Source organism: Sminthopsis crassicaudata, chromosome 1 (genome assembly GCF_048593235.1).
Source record: "Sminthopsis crassicaudata isolate SCR6 chromosome 1, ASM4859323v1, whole genome shotgun sequence".
NCBI classification, from domain to species: Eukaryota; Metazoa; Chordata; class Mammalia; order Dasyuromorphia; family Dasyuridae; genus Sminthopsis; species Sminthopsis crassicaudata.
Window position 1 is genome coordinate 424,777,073 of NC_133617.1, and position 17,877 is coordinate 424,794,949.

Sequence of the window (17,877 nt, forward strand, 5' to 3'; positions counted from 1 at the left end):
ATAGTGAATAATATATGCCAGACATTGGTGCACTATGAATATGATCTCACTGTATCCATGCAACAACCCTAAAACATATATTGTTATTGACTATTTTATAGTTGAAGAGACTAAGGCAAACCAAGGTTAAGTTATAAGGTTTTCATGAGTACCAAATGAAATAATACATGTGGAATCAATCAGTAAGCATTTCTTAAGTATCTGCTGTGTGCTAGATGCTAGACTTGTCAGGATTTGGAGGTATATATGATACAGTCCTTGTCTTCAAAGGGATGTGAAGGGACAAAACATATATATGTAAAAGTTTATTTAAGTTGTATGAAATCATTTTGGGGGAAGGGGCTAGCATCTAGGACAAACAAGCAAGACTTTCCTATGAAGGAAACTGGAGTTTTCAAGAGTTAGAAGTAAGGTCTTTTATGACCATTCTAAAAATAGGGTGTTTTAATCTGTGTAAAGACATGTAAGCAGGAGTTGACATATTTTCTGTGAGGCATAGGAAGAAAGTCAGTAGTCCAAGACTATAGAAAGTACATAGAGGAATAATATCTAATAAGACCAGAAAGGTGGAGTGAGCAAGAAAGAATTTTTTATTTGGTCCTAGGGTAATAAGGAATTACTAGATTTTATTGAGCAGGGGGGTGACATGGTTAATCTATGCTTCATGGAAATAATTCTGTTAGTATAATGCCTCATACATTCAAGAGAGTATATTACCCATGAACCTGTGAAATAAGGAGCATCATGTACCTTGGAAATGTATTTATCTTACCTTTATAAGACAATGGGGTTTATTCTGAACTATACTCTTGACAAAATTCTGCCTCTTGTCTAGAAGGTTGGTTTAATTTTCAACCATAGTTGGATTTCTTTCCTTCTACCTTTTCTGTATTCTGAGAAGCAACAGCCTTATTAGAAATCAGTGAAATATCAGACAGTGAAAACTTTTTTTTTTTTTCACAATGGCCCCTCCCAAGCCCTTTCCACAAGTAATGTGGGAACTGTCCAAATCCTATACTTCTGGGTGACCTAAATACGCGAAGGTGACCAGCTCAGTAGAGCTTGATGGAATAATAAACTAGAGAGTTTACTTTGATAAAATTCTATGGATGTTGTAGTAAATGACCCTATGACAATCTTTCTTTTTTTGTTTTGCGTTTGGTGTCTGTTTCAACCTTGACCTAGAGCAGCTAACTAAGTTGAAATTCTATATCTTTCATTCCAGAGCTTCTAGTCATAGCCTGCTGCTTCTGAGACATTAGTGCTGTACAGGGTATATGGGTACACAGATGTCAAACAAACATCTGCTTACTCTAAATTATATCAAGGCCACAGCCATCATCTGAATTAGATGCTAAATAGCAAATAAGAATGCAGATCCATTAGTCAGCCAAGATCACTTATTTACTAAGTACCTATTGTGGGTAGAATACTCATAGGATTATAGATTTTGAACTTGCAAGGATCTTAGAAGGTCATCTAGATCAACCACCTTCTTTTACTGAATAGAGAGGGAAACTAAGGACCAAACAAAGTAGGGACCACACATATATGCAGATAGTAAATGACCCAACAAGGAATTTAAGATTTCAATTTTTTTCATTTTAAAAAACTCTCATTCAAGGTTCTGTAGAGCCCAGGTTCATAAACTGAGCTGTAGACACATATATAAGGATCAGCAAATGTGAATGGAAAAAATACATATTTTTTTCAGTATAATTTTTGTGGGATCCAATCCAAGAGTGAGCAATGTCTGACAAATAGTGAGTACTTCATCAATACTTATTCTAACCTCCTCTTTGGAAGAAATACACTTATAGTTTGGTCTCCCTCATTTTGGAGATTTGAGTTATTTATTTGCAATGATTTAATTTCTTATATTTATAATAAGAAGAGATGTGGTGTAGTCCATAAGGCATTCACCCTGGATGCAGAAAAACCTAACTTTATATCCCACCTCAGACACTTACTATCTCTGTGATCCTGGGCAAGTCATGGGTCACTTAAAATGTCTAGGCTTCAGTTTCCTTATCTGAAAATGAAGCAATTGGATTTTTTTTTTACTTCTAAACTCTGAATTTATGATCTTGTGGAATATCAACTTTGAAGATAATTTTGGATCTCAATTATAGTATTTGATGTTTAAGGTATCGCTTTCAATTTTGTGACATCCATAATGTGACAATGTGCCTTTTATCCAAGTTACTAATAAAGATATTAAACAAGAGAGAATTGTAAAAGCTAAACATTAAAACATATAATGGTTTAAAATCCACAGAAACTATATCCACTGAAGGCATAAGTGCTAATGAGAAACAAAGTCAAAGAATTATTAACTTCGAAGTGAGATTGATCAGGGAAGGCTGCTTGGAGTAGGGAAGTTTTGAAACATTTTTAATGAAGGTTAGAAATGTGGACTTTCAGAGAAGATTTAGATTAGGCATTCCACAGGGAACAGAGGGATTGTACATGCTTAACAACAGAGATAACAATAAACAAGTTAGAAAATGGCAACCTGATTAACTTGATCATAGTGCATGGTCTTGCAAGACTGCTAATTTTTGGTATGAGCATTTTCACCTTGGAAATCGACAAATACTCTGTATCAGGACTTGAATTATGGTTTTGTTATTTGTCTAGACTTAAGAAGGTAATGGAGAAATTGTTAAAAATACTGATTAAATCTAAAAAGGTATTGTAAGTATTTATATTTGTTTCTTTGAGTGCTGGCTGTTAAATATTTACCAACATACTGCTGCATGAAGTTGATAAATGAGTGGTATTGGGTGCAATTAGAATAGACAATAAGGTTGGGGCACTTTTATTTTATAGGAGAACATGGAGAGTCTCTGTGCTTGCCAGAACAGAAGGGATACTGAATGAAATTGTTGCCCAAGGACAACTCTTCTAATTTCTTCAGGTTGAATAAATGCTGTTGTTTAGTTATTTCAATCATATCTGACTCTTTAAAAACTCATTTGGGGTTTTCTTGGCAAAGACACTGAAGTAATTTGCCATTTCTTTTCCCAGTTAATTTTGAAAACAAAGAAATCAGGACAAACAGGGAAAACAATTTGCTCAGGGTCACACAGCTGGTTGGTTGTGTCAGTGGCTAAATTTGAACTCAGATCTTACTGATTCCAGGCTCCACTGAATCACCTAGCTGCCCTATAGGTCAAAAAGAGAAAAGTCAGAAACAAGAATAACTTAGATGATTGCATTTGGATAAAAATAAGATCATAATAGTGATCTTGTTCAATGTGGACATAGAAACTAAGAGAAAGGAATAAATTAGAGGCATTAAAAAAATCATCAGAACCTGATGACATGCTTAGAACAGGATGCTAAAAATGATCCTAGGCTTATAAGTCTAGGGACTTAAGTAAGATGGATTTTACATTGATGGAGAAATCAGGAAAAATATTGCAGGCTTGGGGCTGAAGGTGGGGGGGGTGGGAATTCTGTTTTAAGTGTGTTAAGTTTGTAGAACTGGCAGACCACTGAAGCAGAGATGACATACATGTCATTGAAGATCTAGGACTACAGATATCACGGTTGAAAATTGGATATACGGACAGGAAAAACTGAGTATGTCCTTTGTCCTCTTTGGAAGACAAGCAGTAGATGAAGATGTGATTTCCTATACATTAAAACCATGAGATTTGTGTGCCATTCCTAGGTGCCATTCCTAGAGTTTTGAGGCAGTTTCATGGAATCTGGTGCAGTTTTAGAATTTGATAATGTAATCAGGCTTTAGTATTTTTCTCTACTTAATGATTCATGTGCCATGAAATTTTTTCATTAAAGATTCCAAGGTTCACAAAGTAGAGAATAGAAAGGACCTCAGACACTTCATTCGTGCAACCTATTCATTGCACATTGGCTGATAGCTGTGCTGATCCGAATGTAGATCATGGAAATGGAGCTTTAGAATTTTAAATCAAGCTTTGCTTTACAAATTTAATGAAATGCAAACCAATACTTGGCTGAACTAAAGGGCATGAAGTCATTAAGGTTTCTCATTTTGTTAGGAGTTTTGGTGCATGTTATAACTTTTTGGAGTTTGTTTCAATTATGTGTGCCCTACACCAAAAAGAGGTGGGGGGAAGGAAAGAGCATTTTAATTTCAGTGTGTCACTACTTCCTCTGAGTTAGGGAAGCTTAAGGATTTTGCCCTTCTGTGCTTATCTTGACTGCTTCAATTATATATAGAGATAACTTTAAGAAGAGCCAGATTCAATTCTACAAAAATTGATTAAGAAACTACGGTATGCAAAATATTGGGTTGGCTCCCAGGACACAAGAGATAAAATATAAACCAGACCCCGACCTCAAAGAGCTTATATTCTATTGTGACATCATATTATTTTTAAAGTTCAAAGTGTTATCATGGTTCTCCTTATCATGGCTTAGTATGGAGAGTTTTATATTGGACTGACTAAATGGTTAGAGAATCCTCCAGGATGCTTCAGATCAGCTACTTCCTCTTCTAGGCAAAATGAAGCATTGATGGAAAAAGTGCTGGCTAAAGTGTTGAAGGACCTAGTTCAAGCTTTACTTCACCTTCTATTTGAGTAGGTTATTTAATTCCATGTTTCTCTTTTCTCATCTGTAAAATATCAGATCCTTGCAGACCAGACCTGTTTGTAATTTAGGGCACAGAGAGATTAATTGACTTACCCACACATACACAGCTACTAGATGTTAAGAGGCAGAATTTGAATCAGGTCTTCCTGACTTCCTCACTACTTCTTGCCTCTCTGCCTAATAGGTCTAAATAAATATGGATTATTGTTCAGTTGATCATGTCTGTTAAGCAAAAGACTTAATAAAGGTGCATGTGCAGAGAGCTCTATCTTGTGACGCATAAACTCATAGATTTAGAGCTGGAAAGGACCTTAGAGGTGATAGAGGACAAGCCTTCCATTTTATAGATGAGAAAACTAAGGCAGAAAGAGACTGAGAGTCTAATACATCTGTAGTGTCTGAGGATTCCAAGTCCAATGATCTATTCAGTATACCATCTAGTCACCTCTTAAAATAAATGGGGGGGGGGCAGCTAGGTGGCACAATGCATAGAGCACCAGCCCTGAAGTCAAGAACACTGAGTTCAAATATGATTTCAGATACTTAACACTTCCTGGCTGTGTGACTTCCTGGCTGTGTGACCCTGGGCAAGTCACTTAATCCCAATTGTCTCAGCAAAAATAAACAAATAAATAAATATAATTTTTAAATTCCTATAATTCTCTGCCACAAGTCAGACACAAATAGTTTTTAGGAATATTTGGAGTGGATTCTCTAACTTTGCACATCTCACATTTCTTCTTAGCTAATTCAATTCTGCTTTGCTTATAGAGCAAAGCACCTTTTCTTATGAGGGCATAACATGCTGGGAGATCCTGTAGTACCTCATGTCATACAATCAGTTCTTAAGTTTTAAAGAGAGACTTTGAGAGTGTCCTTGTATTACTTTTTCTGACTACCTTGTGAGCTCTTTCCCTGTGTGAGCTCTCCATAAAGTATTCTTTTTGACAAGCCTGCATCTGGCATTCAATGTGTTCAGCCCAAAGAAATTGTGCTCTAAGGTAATGTCATAGTGAATAATGACTGGATTCAGGAAAACATCTTCCTGAGTTCGAATCTAGCCGCAGACACTACCTAAGTGATCCTGTGCAAGGCGCTTAATTCTATTTGCCTCCAGGATGAGATACTTGTTCAGTAAGGAACACAACTCCATTTCAGCTCTACTAAGTGATACCTTCCCTTCTCTTCATGCAAAAAGGAGATGGGGCAGGATGATTTCTTGAGCCTCTAACCAGGACCTGTCCACCAGTATTCTCAATCCTTTTTTTTTTTTTTTTTTTTTTAACCAACATTCAATTAAACAGAAACTCGGTCCTTTCCTGTGAATAAGGACACAGCCCATCTCAAATCTCTCTTAAAAACAGAATCATTTGTCTGAAGGCAGGGAGGAGGAGGATATTGATAAGGTATGACTTAAAAGATATGGTAGGTTTAAAAAAAATGAATAAGATAATCCTGTTTTCTGCATCTTCTTATTCCCCGGGTTCTTTCTGGGAGTAAGAAAACAAATAAACAAATCTTCAGGTTTCAATTCTGTTTTTCATTGATTGCCAGCTTTACCAAAATGCATCCTGAAGCCCTTGATGTGAAATATAAGGGAAGTAGATGGGAAGCTGCTTAGACTGAGTGCCTTTAATTTAGTTGACTGAGTAGCAGAACATTAATGAACTACTGTTGTCAAATGTGAATGGCCATTACTTTGGTGCCTAAATGATTCTCCCTTCCAAGCGTTATTTAAATTTGTAATAACCTTTATGATTTTCCTTTATTGGATATAAAAGAAAAGATTCCACCCTGAAGACTTCAGTTTCCATCAGAGCTGATATAACATACTAATAAAATCGTATGTCATATTAAATTGTGAATTATAGGGTAGTGTAATATTGTCTGAGTTGAGCTAATGGAATAACATAATTAATAGGGGCTGTGATAATTAATTTAGAAGTTCAGGAAGTTGAAGGCAGACTATTCTCTCTCTCTCTCTCTCTCTCTCTCTCTCTCTCTCTCTCTCTCTCTCTCTCTCTCTCTCTCTCTCTCTCTCTCTCTCTCTCTCTCTCTCTCTCTCTCTCTCTTTTTCCTTCTCATTCATTCCTTATCCAATGACAGCTGAACTAATGGTGAGCTAGTAGTGAACCTCATTAGGGTACTAGCTTCCCATAGTGGGAGGGCTGGCAGGGAGGCAGAGCACAGGTCCCAAGACTCTCTCTCTTTCTGCGTTCCTTTCTGTCTGCCTGTTTTCATCTCCCTTTCCCTTTCCGTCTCCCTCCCCCACCTCCTTCATTCTCCTTTCTTTACTAGCTGATGTTTTCTTCAGCCAAATATGCATAGAAAAGCCTTAAGTGGCTGTTGAAACTCCCAGAGGCCTGTTTGCTTCAAGGTGAAAGTAGGAATACTGCCATAATTCAGGAGGCAGCTTCTGGCATTAGATGAAAGTCAGATCAGCTCAAGTTCAGGTCAGAATTTAGAGGCCCCGCTGGAGTGTTTATGCTTGTATCTGTAGTCCAGATAAGTTAGTGGAAGAAATTGCTCCCCATGGCAGGTCATGAATCTAATTACCCTAGAAACATTACTACAAGAGCTTGATTGAAAATTACTAAGTAATGTATGCCATTTGTGGCTTTTTCTTTCGAATCATGTATAATATACGAATAGCATTATCTGCATGGACCCAAATACTCATAATTCAAAGAGGTAGGCCATGTTTTCCTAGCAGAAAATAGGCCCTAGAGAACTCCATTTTCTGGCTATCTGGCCAAAAGAGATTGTTCTTGTAACAGCGTCCTACAGGAGAAAGTTTCCTCTCCAAAGGTGGAAATGAGTATTAACAAGTCAATAACTGACAAGGAGAAAGAAAAAAGAAAAAAAAAACAAAAACACAAAATATATGGCTCTAGAAATTGAGTTAGTGGCTCCCTTTTGGCCTATTTCCCTCATATTTACAGTCATTATTTCTCAAGCTGGCTTCCTATCTGTGGGTCACAGAAAAGAGAGCTGGACTTGGTGAAAATGGATTCAAAGCAAAGAATTCATAACTTAGCACTGGTGCCATCCTGAACAAGGCTTTTCCTTTTGAGAACCACAGTTTCCTTTTTATATAATGAGGGAATTGGACCAGATCTCTTCTAGGCTCACTCCCAAATATAAGTTTTATAATCCTCTAATTCTTCTGATTAATCCAGCCATCCAGTGCCTGAAGGCATTATTTTACCTGAGTTAGTCAGCTGGAAGAGGTCAGAGTGTTTAGAATCTTTTAAAATTTTTATTATTTTTTTTAATACCACCATGACTTTCTAATGATTCCCTTTCCATCCTCATAAAACATTTTCTTTTAATAATAATTTGTTGTTTGATAGTTTGCTCAAGTTTGAGTGTTTGTGACTCTGTACTGGGTTTTCTTAGAAAAGCTACTGTAGCAATTTGCCATTTCTTTTTCCTGTGGATTACGGCAAACAGGATTAAGTGACTTTCCCAGGTTCACACAGCTAGTGTGTGTCTGAGGCTAAATTTGATCTCAGATTTTCCTGACTCCAGGCCAGTGTTCTATCCACTGATCCACCTAGCTCTCTCCAATAATAAGATGAATAGCTTAAATTTATATAGTTCTTTAAATTTTGCAAAATACATGTATTATCTTTTTGAGTCCCTCAAGCAACCATATGAGGTAGCTATTATTAACTCCATTTTTAGATGAGGAAATTGAGGCTGAAAGATGTTAATTAACCATCAAAAGTAAATGTCTGAGGCAGAATTGAAACATAATATTCTGCACTCATAAGTCCAGTAGTCTATAGTAGGGAAAACCGATTGACACTACAGATATATATATATATGCCTTGAAATATATACTTTATTCTCTAACAATAATACCATATAATCTAATGCTTCTTGGCCTATAGAGGAGGAGACATGTTTCCTGGGGAATGCAGAAAAAAGAGACACAGAGAAAGAAAGACATATAGAAAAAGAGAGACAGAAAGAGAAATATAGTCAGACAGATAAATACAGATAGAGTAATGCACAGAGACAGACAAATGAAGAGAAAGAGATAAATAGTAACATGAACAGAAAGAGATAGAGAGACAGATGTAGGAAGAGTGAGATAGTTGAATGAATCATGGCTTTTTAGAATTGTGAAGACCTTGGAGGTCATTTAGTCCAACCTAAACCTGAAGCAGCAATGGGAGCCATTGAAGAGGATGAACAATCCACCAATTCATGTAGATTTATAGATCTCAATAGAGCATTAACAGTAACTTTTGTGCTCTAGTAGGACTGTAATTGAAATGGAGTAAGAGGTGACTGGTTAGTGAGAATTCATAGATATGGGAATCTGAAAGGAGAGCAAGTGGTCTCACAGAGAGTAAGTAATTGAAATAGGGGATGATGATGAAAAAGATGAGACAGTCAAAAATATGAAGAACCATGCAGGGTTAACTTCAGATATGTAAATGATAAATATGAGCTTCCTATGTGGGTGAATAGCACCTAAAGAGGTGCTATATGGGGGAGTAGCCTCTTGATTTGTAAATGGCCAGAATAAATTGAATAAAAATTCACAAAGGAAAATCACTTGATATACACTATTTTTTGTTGTTGTTGTTTGTTTGTTTTTTGTTTTTTGTTTTTTTTTTGTTATTGTTGTGTTGTTTAATCTTTTTCAATCTTGTTCAACCCTTCATGACTACATTTGGAATTTTCTTGACAAAGATACTGGAATGAATTACTATTTCCTTCTCTTGCTCATTTTACAAGTGAGGAAATTGAGGTAAACAAAGTTAAATTACTTGCCCAAGATCACATACCTAGTAAGTATCTGAGGCCAGATTTGAACTCAAGAAGATGAGTCTTTTTTATTTCCACGCCCAGAACTATATTCACTGTGCTATCTACTTTTCTTGATGTACTCTGCATGATCTGGTTATATGCCATCATAAGGACAGTCATCTGATTCTGGACAAATAATGTGTCCTGACCAAATAATTCATATTTAATGCCGTGAAGAAGATGGTTTTGTTTGGGGACAAGATCCAGAAAGAGAAGCTCTGAGATAATGAGACTTGAGATTTTTATATTGCTAATCTGGTTGTAAAATTGAGAGTTTGAAAAAGGAAGAAAACACCTACTGATTTACTAGTAAACAATCTGGAGAAAGAGCATTTGTTTTATGACCTGTATATGTAAATTTGCTCTTGCTCATAGAAACCATCACATCTATACCTGGTAATAGGATAGGGAGTTTTCATCTCCAGGTCACTGGTTAGCTCACATCCCAACTTGGTGGTGACTAAAAGTCATTGCTACTTGTCATCTGTTCAGTGGTTTCTGTTAAATCCCTTAGTGGCCTCTATGACAATCACAGTAGACAGATGTTTTTAGGCAAGCTCATGTTTGTGGCTTGCAAAGGACTGTATACAAAATAAATTATGCACACTGACCTCAGTTTATCCTTCTTCAAATATTCTCACTGGCATTTTATTGTAAGTGTGGTGTATCATCCCATATAAAGGAAACCAATGGGAGAATAGGAAATATCAGATTTTTTTTTTCAGAACTAAATCATCATTTATTTTCATCTTTTACATTCTGAGTACCTTTATCTTGAGAATTTCTTTTCTTAAAGTTTACAATTCATTGAAACTATTATGTAGTAAATAAAAGTTTAGCTTTAGAGTAAGGAAAGCTTTTTAAAGATATTAGTTAAGTTACGAACATATTTCCTAAGTAAATGTTGGTTTTCATCCATGTTAGTAGATGGAATTCCTTTATTAGGAGTTGCCTATATTGACAAAGTCATAAATTCTCTGAGTTAATCCTTGCACCAGTAAAAGACTATTATCCCACAGTTTATATCAAACAATCTACTAGTTTGTATAAGCATTCTTGTGATTATTATTTCACTTACTTTTCTATTCTTTTCTGATTTTCTATTCTTTCTTAATATTCTTTTTTGATTTTTGGAGGGGCAGGAATCATTGTTTTGATTTTGTAGATAAAGAAAAGGTAGGATAAAGCAGTTATTTAAGCCAAAGTTCAATCCAATTTTATTTAATTTCATGAATATTTAAGTGACTAACAAGTGTTAGGCCTTGTGCTAGAAATTGAGTATGAATACAAAGCAAAAAAATGTCTTCCTGTTTTCAAGAAGCTTACATTCTAGTATGTGTGTGAAATTACATATATGTGAAATGAGACAGAGAGAGAGACAGAGAGAGAGAGAGAGAGAGAATTATAAGAGATCAAAGTAAGGAGATAGAGCATTATAAACCTGGGATCTTATCACAGATTAGTGACCCAGCCAGGTCTGTAATCTAGGATACCTAATTTCCAGCTGAATGCCTTATTTTTCCAATCAGCATTCTGCCTTTTCCTATAATCAGGGAAGGATGGTCCACCAAAAGTGGATTCTAACTTAACATTGGAACAAACATTTAATAAGTAAGCAATTACTGTGTGAGCAAGACACTGGAAATATATTAAAAAAAAAAAAAAAAGAAAGAAACAATCTCTGTCCTTAAAGAGCTTACATTCTACTTGAGAGGAGAGTGGATTACAACATATAAAGCAATAATCATTAACAAATTGAAGCTTCAAAAAGACTTTCAGTAGTAGAGGGCACATGAGCTGAGTTTTAAAGGAAATTAGGGATTTTATGAGGTAGAGATAAGAAGGGAGACTATTCCGGGCTTGAGTTCCATTAAAAAGTACAGGGGTGGGACATAAAGTGCCAAGTTTGAGAAATATTAAGTATATCATTTTGACTAGAATGTAGAATACTGTACCCCAAGACAATGATAAATAACCATGTTTGCCCTTTCTGAGTTCCTCTAAAATGTGCTACTTTAAAAAAGACCTAACATTAACTACTTTTATTTCCTTCCTTCCCTTTCTTTCTTCCCTCTTTCCTCCCTCTCTCCTCCTCTTCCTTCTTCCCTTCCATCCTCATTCCTTCCTTCCCTCCCTCCCTTCCTTCCATGTCTTTGTTCCTTCCTCCCTGTCTTCTTCTCTCCTTCCCTCCTTCCATCTTCCTTTCTTTTTTTCATTCTTTTGTTAGACACAAAACCTATATTGAACCAAATATTATTCTGCTGTAGTTGGACTTCAGTAAAGATTATGAAATATTATATCTCTGAATAATCAAACAATAGTGAATCAGTTTAGCATATACTCAGATCCAGAGATTCTGCTGCAACCTGTCAATCAATAATAATAGAATAAAGGATGAATCTAATGTGAGTCAGTGTTTTTATGCTGCATAGGATCTACTTTGTTTTTAAGGAAAGTGTTAGAAGTGACAAAAAAATCTTTGCCAAAATTCTGATTCATTGTTATTTTAGCTGATTTTTCTATGGCAAACCAAATATCCTATTTCCCATTTTATTTGCTCATGTTCAACAAATTGAGGTTTCCCCCAGAGTGGTTAGCATTGTTCTGTACACAGGTTTGATTACAGGGAGTATTAAAAACATTTTCCCTTACCCTCAAAAAGCACCTCTGTTTGAATATGTTTATTTATGGGAGGTTAGAAAAAGTTGATTGAATTTTTGAGAAAAGATTAATATATTTGTATGCTATGGACACTTTTTGCTGCTCAGCTCTAAAAAGAATATTAATCTAATTCAATCCAACAAAACTTTGCTAAGCACCTACCATAGCAGGTCCTAGCATTGTACTAAACACTGAGGCTGCAGCCAAAAGTGAATAGCTCTCACTTTCTAGGAGTTTAGAATCACTGAAGGATAGAGGATGTAAACAGATAAGTACATGCCACATTGACACAGAAGGGAAAACATTGACAATTAGGAGAATTAAAAAAAGTTTCTTATGGAAGGTGAATATTGAAGGAAGTCTAGCCTGATGATGGTAGAAGGAGCCCTGGATTGAGAGTCAGAGGACTTTGGTTTTAGTCCTTCTAGCCCTGTATTGGTTATGATTTATAATATGATCTCACAAAGCTGTGAAAGGAGCTGAGAAGTCAAGAGGTAGAGGGAGGAAGGGAATGCATGCCAAGCACAGAAAATAGCTGGTACAAAGGCACAAAGCAAGAAATGGAATGACAAGTTGAGAGAACAATAAATAATCTAGTTCGTTTCAAATGCAATGTGTGTGAAGGGAAATAATATGAAATGTCTGAGAAAGTGGGATAGTAAAAATCTTTGAATACTAAGAAGAGGGTGTTTACATTTATATAGTGTAGAGGCGATAGGGAGCCCCTGAAGATTTTTGAAAGAGGGAAGTGACATATTATACTTGATGAGGAATGTTTTGGCAACTCCTTTCACTGGCAGCATTCTCTCTCACTTCATTTCTTCCTTCCATCCTTCCTTCCTTCCATCCTTCCTTCCCTCCCTTCTTTTTTCTTTCCCTACTTTCCCTTCCTTTTTCTTTCTCACCCTTTCTTCCTTCCCTCCCTCTTTTTTTCTTTCCCTAGTTTCCCTTCCTTCCTTCTTTCTCACCCTTCCTTCCTTCCTTCCTTCCTTCCTTCCTTCCTTCCTTCCTTCCTTCCTTCCTTCCTTCCTTCCTTCCTTCCTTCCTTCCTTCCTTCCTCCTTTCTCACTCTTCTTTCCTTCCTTCCTTCCTTCCTCCTTTCTCACCCTTCCTTCCTTCCTTCCTTCCTTCCTTCCTTCCTTCCTTCCTTCCTTCCTTCCTTCCTTCCTTCCTTCCTTCCTTCCTTCCTTCCTTCCTTCCTTCCTTCCTTCCTTCCTTCCTTCCTCAATTAGAGAAGGAAGAGATTGGATACTAGAGGGGGAAAAATAATTTAGAGGCTACTAGAATAGTCCAGGAGAGAAAATATGAAGTTGAACTAAAAAAGTAGCTGTAGACATAAAAAGATGTACTAAAAGGAAAATTTTAAACAGGTAGAATCGAAAAATATTAAACAGGTAGAATTGAGAAAAGTTGGGAACTGGTTAGAGATTTGGGGAGATTGTACCATATCTTCCTGTTCTGACACATATCTGATACCACAGAATTATTTGCCTAATTTTATAGAAATTACCTTGTTTTTTGTTGGGGCAGATGGCAGATAGAGAAAGAGTGCTGGACTGAGAATCAGGAGGACCTTAGTTCAAGATCTGCCTCCAACATTTAGTAACTTTATGATCTAGGACAAGTCACTTGTTTCTCTCATTTGGAAAATGAAGAGGTTGGACTAGGTGGGCTTCCAGATCCTTTTTTTCTTTACATCTATGATCCTCTATTAATGTGAGTGAATAATCTTGAAAAAAATGGAGTTTTAGCTCATATATCAGTTGCTTGAGAAAACTTTTTGGAGGTGGCTGCTTCCATATTTTGCTATGATTTTGATGAGAATGTTATTGAATGGTGTGCAAAACAAACAGTCAAAAATCATGACAAATAGAGGAATAACATGATTTGGCATCAGAAAACTGTTTATTAAAATTGTTGCAAAAAGGATATTAAGTATTCAATCAAGAAGCATTTTTTTAAAGCATTTCCTATGTTCCAGACATTATGCTAATCACTGGGGTTACAAAAATACATGAACAAAAACAGTCCCTGTCTTCAAAGCATTTATACTCTATTTGGAGACAGCATATATTTCATATACATATGTAAAATATACAAAATAAATTCTGAGTTAATTATGGAGGGAAAGCATTTGGGGTCAGGAAAAGTTTCTTAAGAAAAGCATCATACCATATTCTTCATCTGTTTGTTCCCCAAAAATCTTTATGTTAGTTACTTAGAACAGTAGAAGGGAGTAGGATAAGAACTTCAAAATCACATCTTCCAAATCAACAGTTGAACTTGAGCCTAGATAATATCTTTCTAGGAAGTATTCAAGTCAAACAGGCTTAACCAAAGAAGCAATTTTCAAATGAACCCAAGCATTCATCTCATTAGATGGAGGCTCTTAACTAGAAGGAAGAACCCTCAAATAATGTGTTCTAAAAATGTGAAGGAAATAGTAAGGTTCAGATTGCAATGAAAATCTTACAGTATCTACAATCTCAGAAGAAAATAGAACAGGAAAAGAATTGAATGTTAACTGTTCTGTTACAAGGAAACTAAATAATAAATGCTAAACCCCTTTCAGTCAAGTAGGCATCATTCAGCATATTAGAATAATCATTTTCTGTGAGAAGAGTGATTTCAGAAAAATCTAGAAAGATTTGTATGAACTCATGCAACATGAAATGAGCAAAACTAGGAAAATATACACTGTAACTCTAATGCCAGAGAAACTGAGCAAGATAGAGATTAGAGAGTATTTAATAGTTTATTAAATGGAGGGATATACTGGAACTGAATGGATCCATGGTTTGGTTCCAGGGCTGAATGAGACTATATATATTCTTCAAGAATCCAGACAACAATGTGAGTTCTCAAAGACATATGTTATATACATGGCTCACAGGGGGTAGACTGAGGCAGGGGCCGAGTCAGGGTGCTGAGAGCAGGAGTGGGACTCTGACAAGGTGGGGGCAGGCACTGGAGATGAGATGACATAAGCAGGTGGAGGCACCCCGTACTGGGGAAGAGGCATCTTGATAAGACAATATCTGATATTCTAATAGCTTGGGAGAGAGACATTCTGATATTCTAAAATACAAGATCTTTTATCCTTATCAAGTATTCTGATAAAGAGGGTGGTGAGGTTTTGCACTACTGAGAAGCAGGGAAATGGAGGCAGGACTGAGTCAGGATAATTAGGGAAACCGAGTCAGGACAATAAAAGAGAACTGTGGCATAATATATCAGCACCTTTGTGTGATGATTTGCTATGAATGACAGCTTTTCTCAATAACACAGTGATTCAAGACATTCAACACAAAGATTCAACACAGATTACAAAGGACTCACAATGGAAAATACTATCACATGCTGATAAAGAACTGATGAACTCTGAATGCAGATTGAAGCATATTATTTTCACTTAATTTTTGTGTTTTTTTCTTTTTGAGGTTTCTTCTTTCATAATTGTGACTAATATGGAAATATGTTTTACATGATTGCATATATATCTCCTATATCATTTACCGTTTTAGAAAGAGGAAAGGGAGGAAAATTTGGAACTCAAAACCTTGCAAAAAATTGTCTTTACCTATAATTGGGGGAAAGTTTTATAAAAACAAGCAACCAAAAAACAAACAAACAAAAAAATAAAAAACCAATCATTTTCTAACTGATTCCAATATGCCTAGAAAAGAATGAATGCTCTAAAAACAGACTAGATATCTACTTAGGAATAAAACTTACATTTTGTTCCAAAGGTGCAGTTGTAGTGCAACATTGAAATGTTTGCTTAGTGCTCAGTTTGGCCCTGGTCCTGACTGTTGGGAACAAACTTTGAGTGGGCTGTATCAAATTAGGTGTCAAAGTACATGTGTTCTAGCCAAATAAGCTTTTACATGCAGTGGGTAGTTACACTGTAATGTCACAGTTGCTTAATTGTGTTACTCTTGAAAGCCTGATTTTCCTTAGTTGTTAGGTTAGCATTAGTTGCAGAAGCATTTAAAATTTTTCCTTCTATGAGACTGTCAGAGTGAAACAGTGTCAGCTGCAAAGAACAGTTTGTATTTTTCTCAGAAAGCACTGAGCAGAGAAAAATGTGTCTATTCCCAAGGTTTGTTCTTAAAACTTAATGATTAAGTGGAGAGTATACCTTTGAATAGTGACAACAGCATTCCACAAGGAGAAAGAAATTCAGTGTGATGAAAAGCTAAGAACTTTTCATAGATTTTAAGTATGAACTAAGAGCAATGCTACACTGCCCAAACAATGATTATTCTAGGGTATTCATTAGGGTTTTTCCTTTATATCCTGAAAAGAGCTTTAATTAGCATAGGACCATCGAGATATGCCCCATATCATCTTCATCTAGAGGGACTTATTTCTTTCTTTTGGGGATTGTGCTAAACTAGGTGGAATGAGTATGGAAGCATACCATAAGATATTCTCTTATTTAACATATCCTGTAACACCCATCAGTCTTTCAGGGGTCATACTTACCCTTTATTGTGAAGTATTTGAGGAGACAAATGAGTTTCTCAAGAAATGTTCTGGTCTGGGGTCTTGATTTTACAATTGATAAGGAAAAATTGAATAGTTTTGTTAAGCTTCATTGTTACATTGTATTTTTTGATACCACAGTTTTCTGATCCACTCCTCTTATAGAATCCTCCATTACAGATAAGAAAAACAGCTCATCAAAAACTGAAATGATAACACTGACCAAATCTCACTGTACCTGCAGCTTTCCACACCTGTAGTTTCCCACATGTCTACCAAGAGGGAGTAAGTATGTTCTATCATTTGGTTTCTGGGAACAGGATGTATCATTTCATTTAATGTAAGTTCAGCTGCTTTTTATTTTATATCAATCCATATACATCTCATATTTCTTTGAATTTCTTTTATTGGAAATTTTTTTTACAATGTAATAATTTTTCATTAAATTTATGTCCCACAGTTTGTTCAATCATCCCTAGTTATGGGCACTCAGTGTCTATTCCCCCCCTCACCCCTTTTTAATTATTATTATCACAGAAAGTGCTATTAAAAGGATTTGGAGGATCTTTCTTTCTGTCTTTGGGATCTCCTTAGTATGACCAATTAGAAATTAGATCAGTAAGTCAAAGTATTTCAGCAGTTCAATGACTTTTCTTGCATTATTCAAAATGATTCCTGGTATTATTAGATCAAAACACAGTTTCATCAGTAGTGCATTAGTGAATATTAGTATAGTCTTCCTCCAGATCCTTAAACATTTAATTGACTCCATCTTTTGTAATCTTTACCAATTTACCAGTTTGATAAGTGTAAAGTAAAGCCTCTATATTTACCATTTTTAAAATTCACTGATTGGTAAAAATCTTGTTGATATTAAATTGTGCATGCAGGAGATCCATTCTGGGGTTAAGAATGTATAAAATCATTTGTTTCATATCACTTTTTGACTGAATGACCTCAATTTGCTTGGATTTTCACAAACTTTGGAATAAAATTTCTATTCATTGACTCTTTTCAAGCACCTTCTCCAGGTCTCATATGTCCTTTGAAGTTTTTATTCTGTAGAAGAATTATGATCATATAGTCAGACACTTAGTAACTGTGTGACCCTGAGCAAGTCACTTAACCCTATTTGCCTCAGTTTTATATGTACAAATGAGCTGGAGAAGGAAATGACAAATCATTCTAATATTTCTACTAAGAAAACTCCAAATGGGGTCCCAAAGAGATGGATACAACTGAAATGACTCAGCAACAGGATGTGATAGTTACCCCATTAGATGTTGGAGATATGAAGAAAAAATGTTTAAACTGCTA

General features: G+C 35.8%; 1 protein-coding gene across 24 annotated transcripts in view; it reads left to right on the top strand.

Annotated features, from left to right (window-relative positions):
- The window catches only part of RBFOX1 (RNA binding fox-1 homolog 1), a 2,692,248-nt gene that overhangs the window by 1,142,259 nt on the left and 1,532,112 nt on the right, over positions 1-17,877 (top strand). For 2 of the 24 annotated variants that reach the window (XM_074280486.1, XM_074280484.1), the window contains exon 2: positions 16,726-16,845. The exons of 21 other annotated variants lie outside the window; for them this stretch is intronic. The gene's annotated coding sequence lies outside the window, so the exon portion shown is untranslated. Of the gene's footprint in view, positions 1-13,267; positions 16,846-17,877 lie in introns of those variants that run through there. One more of the 24 variants, XM_074280485.1, reaches the window with a different exon arrangement.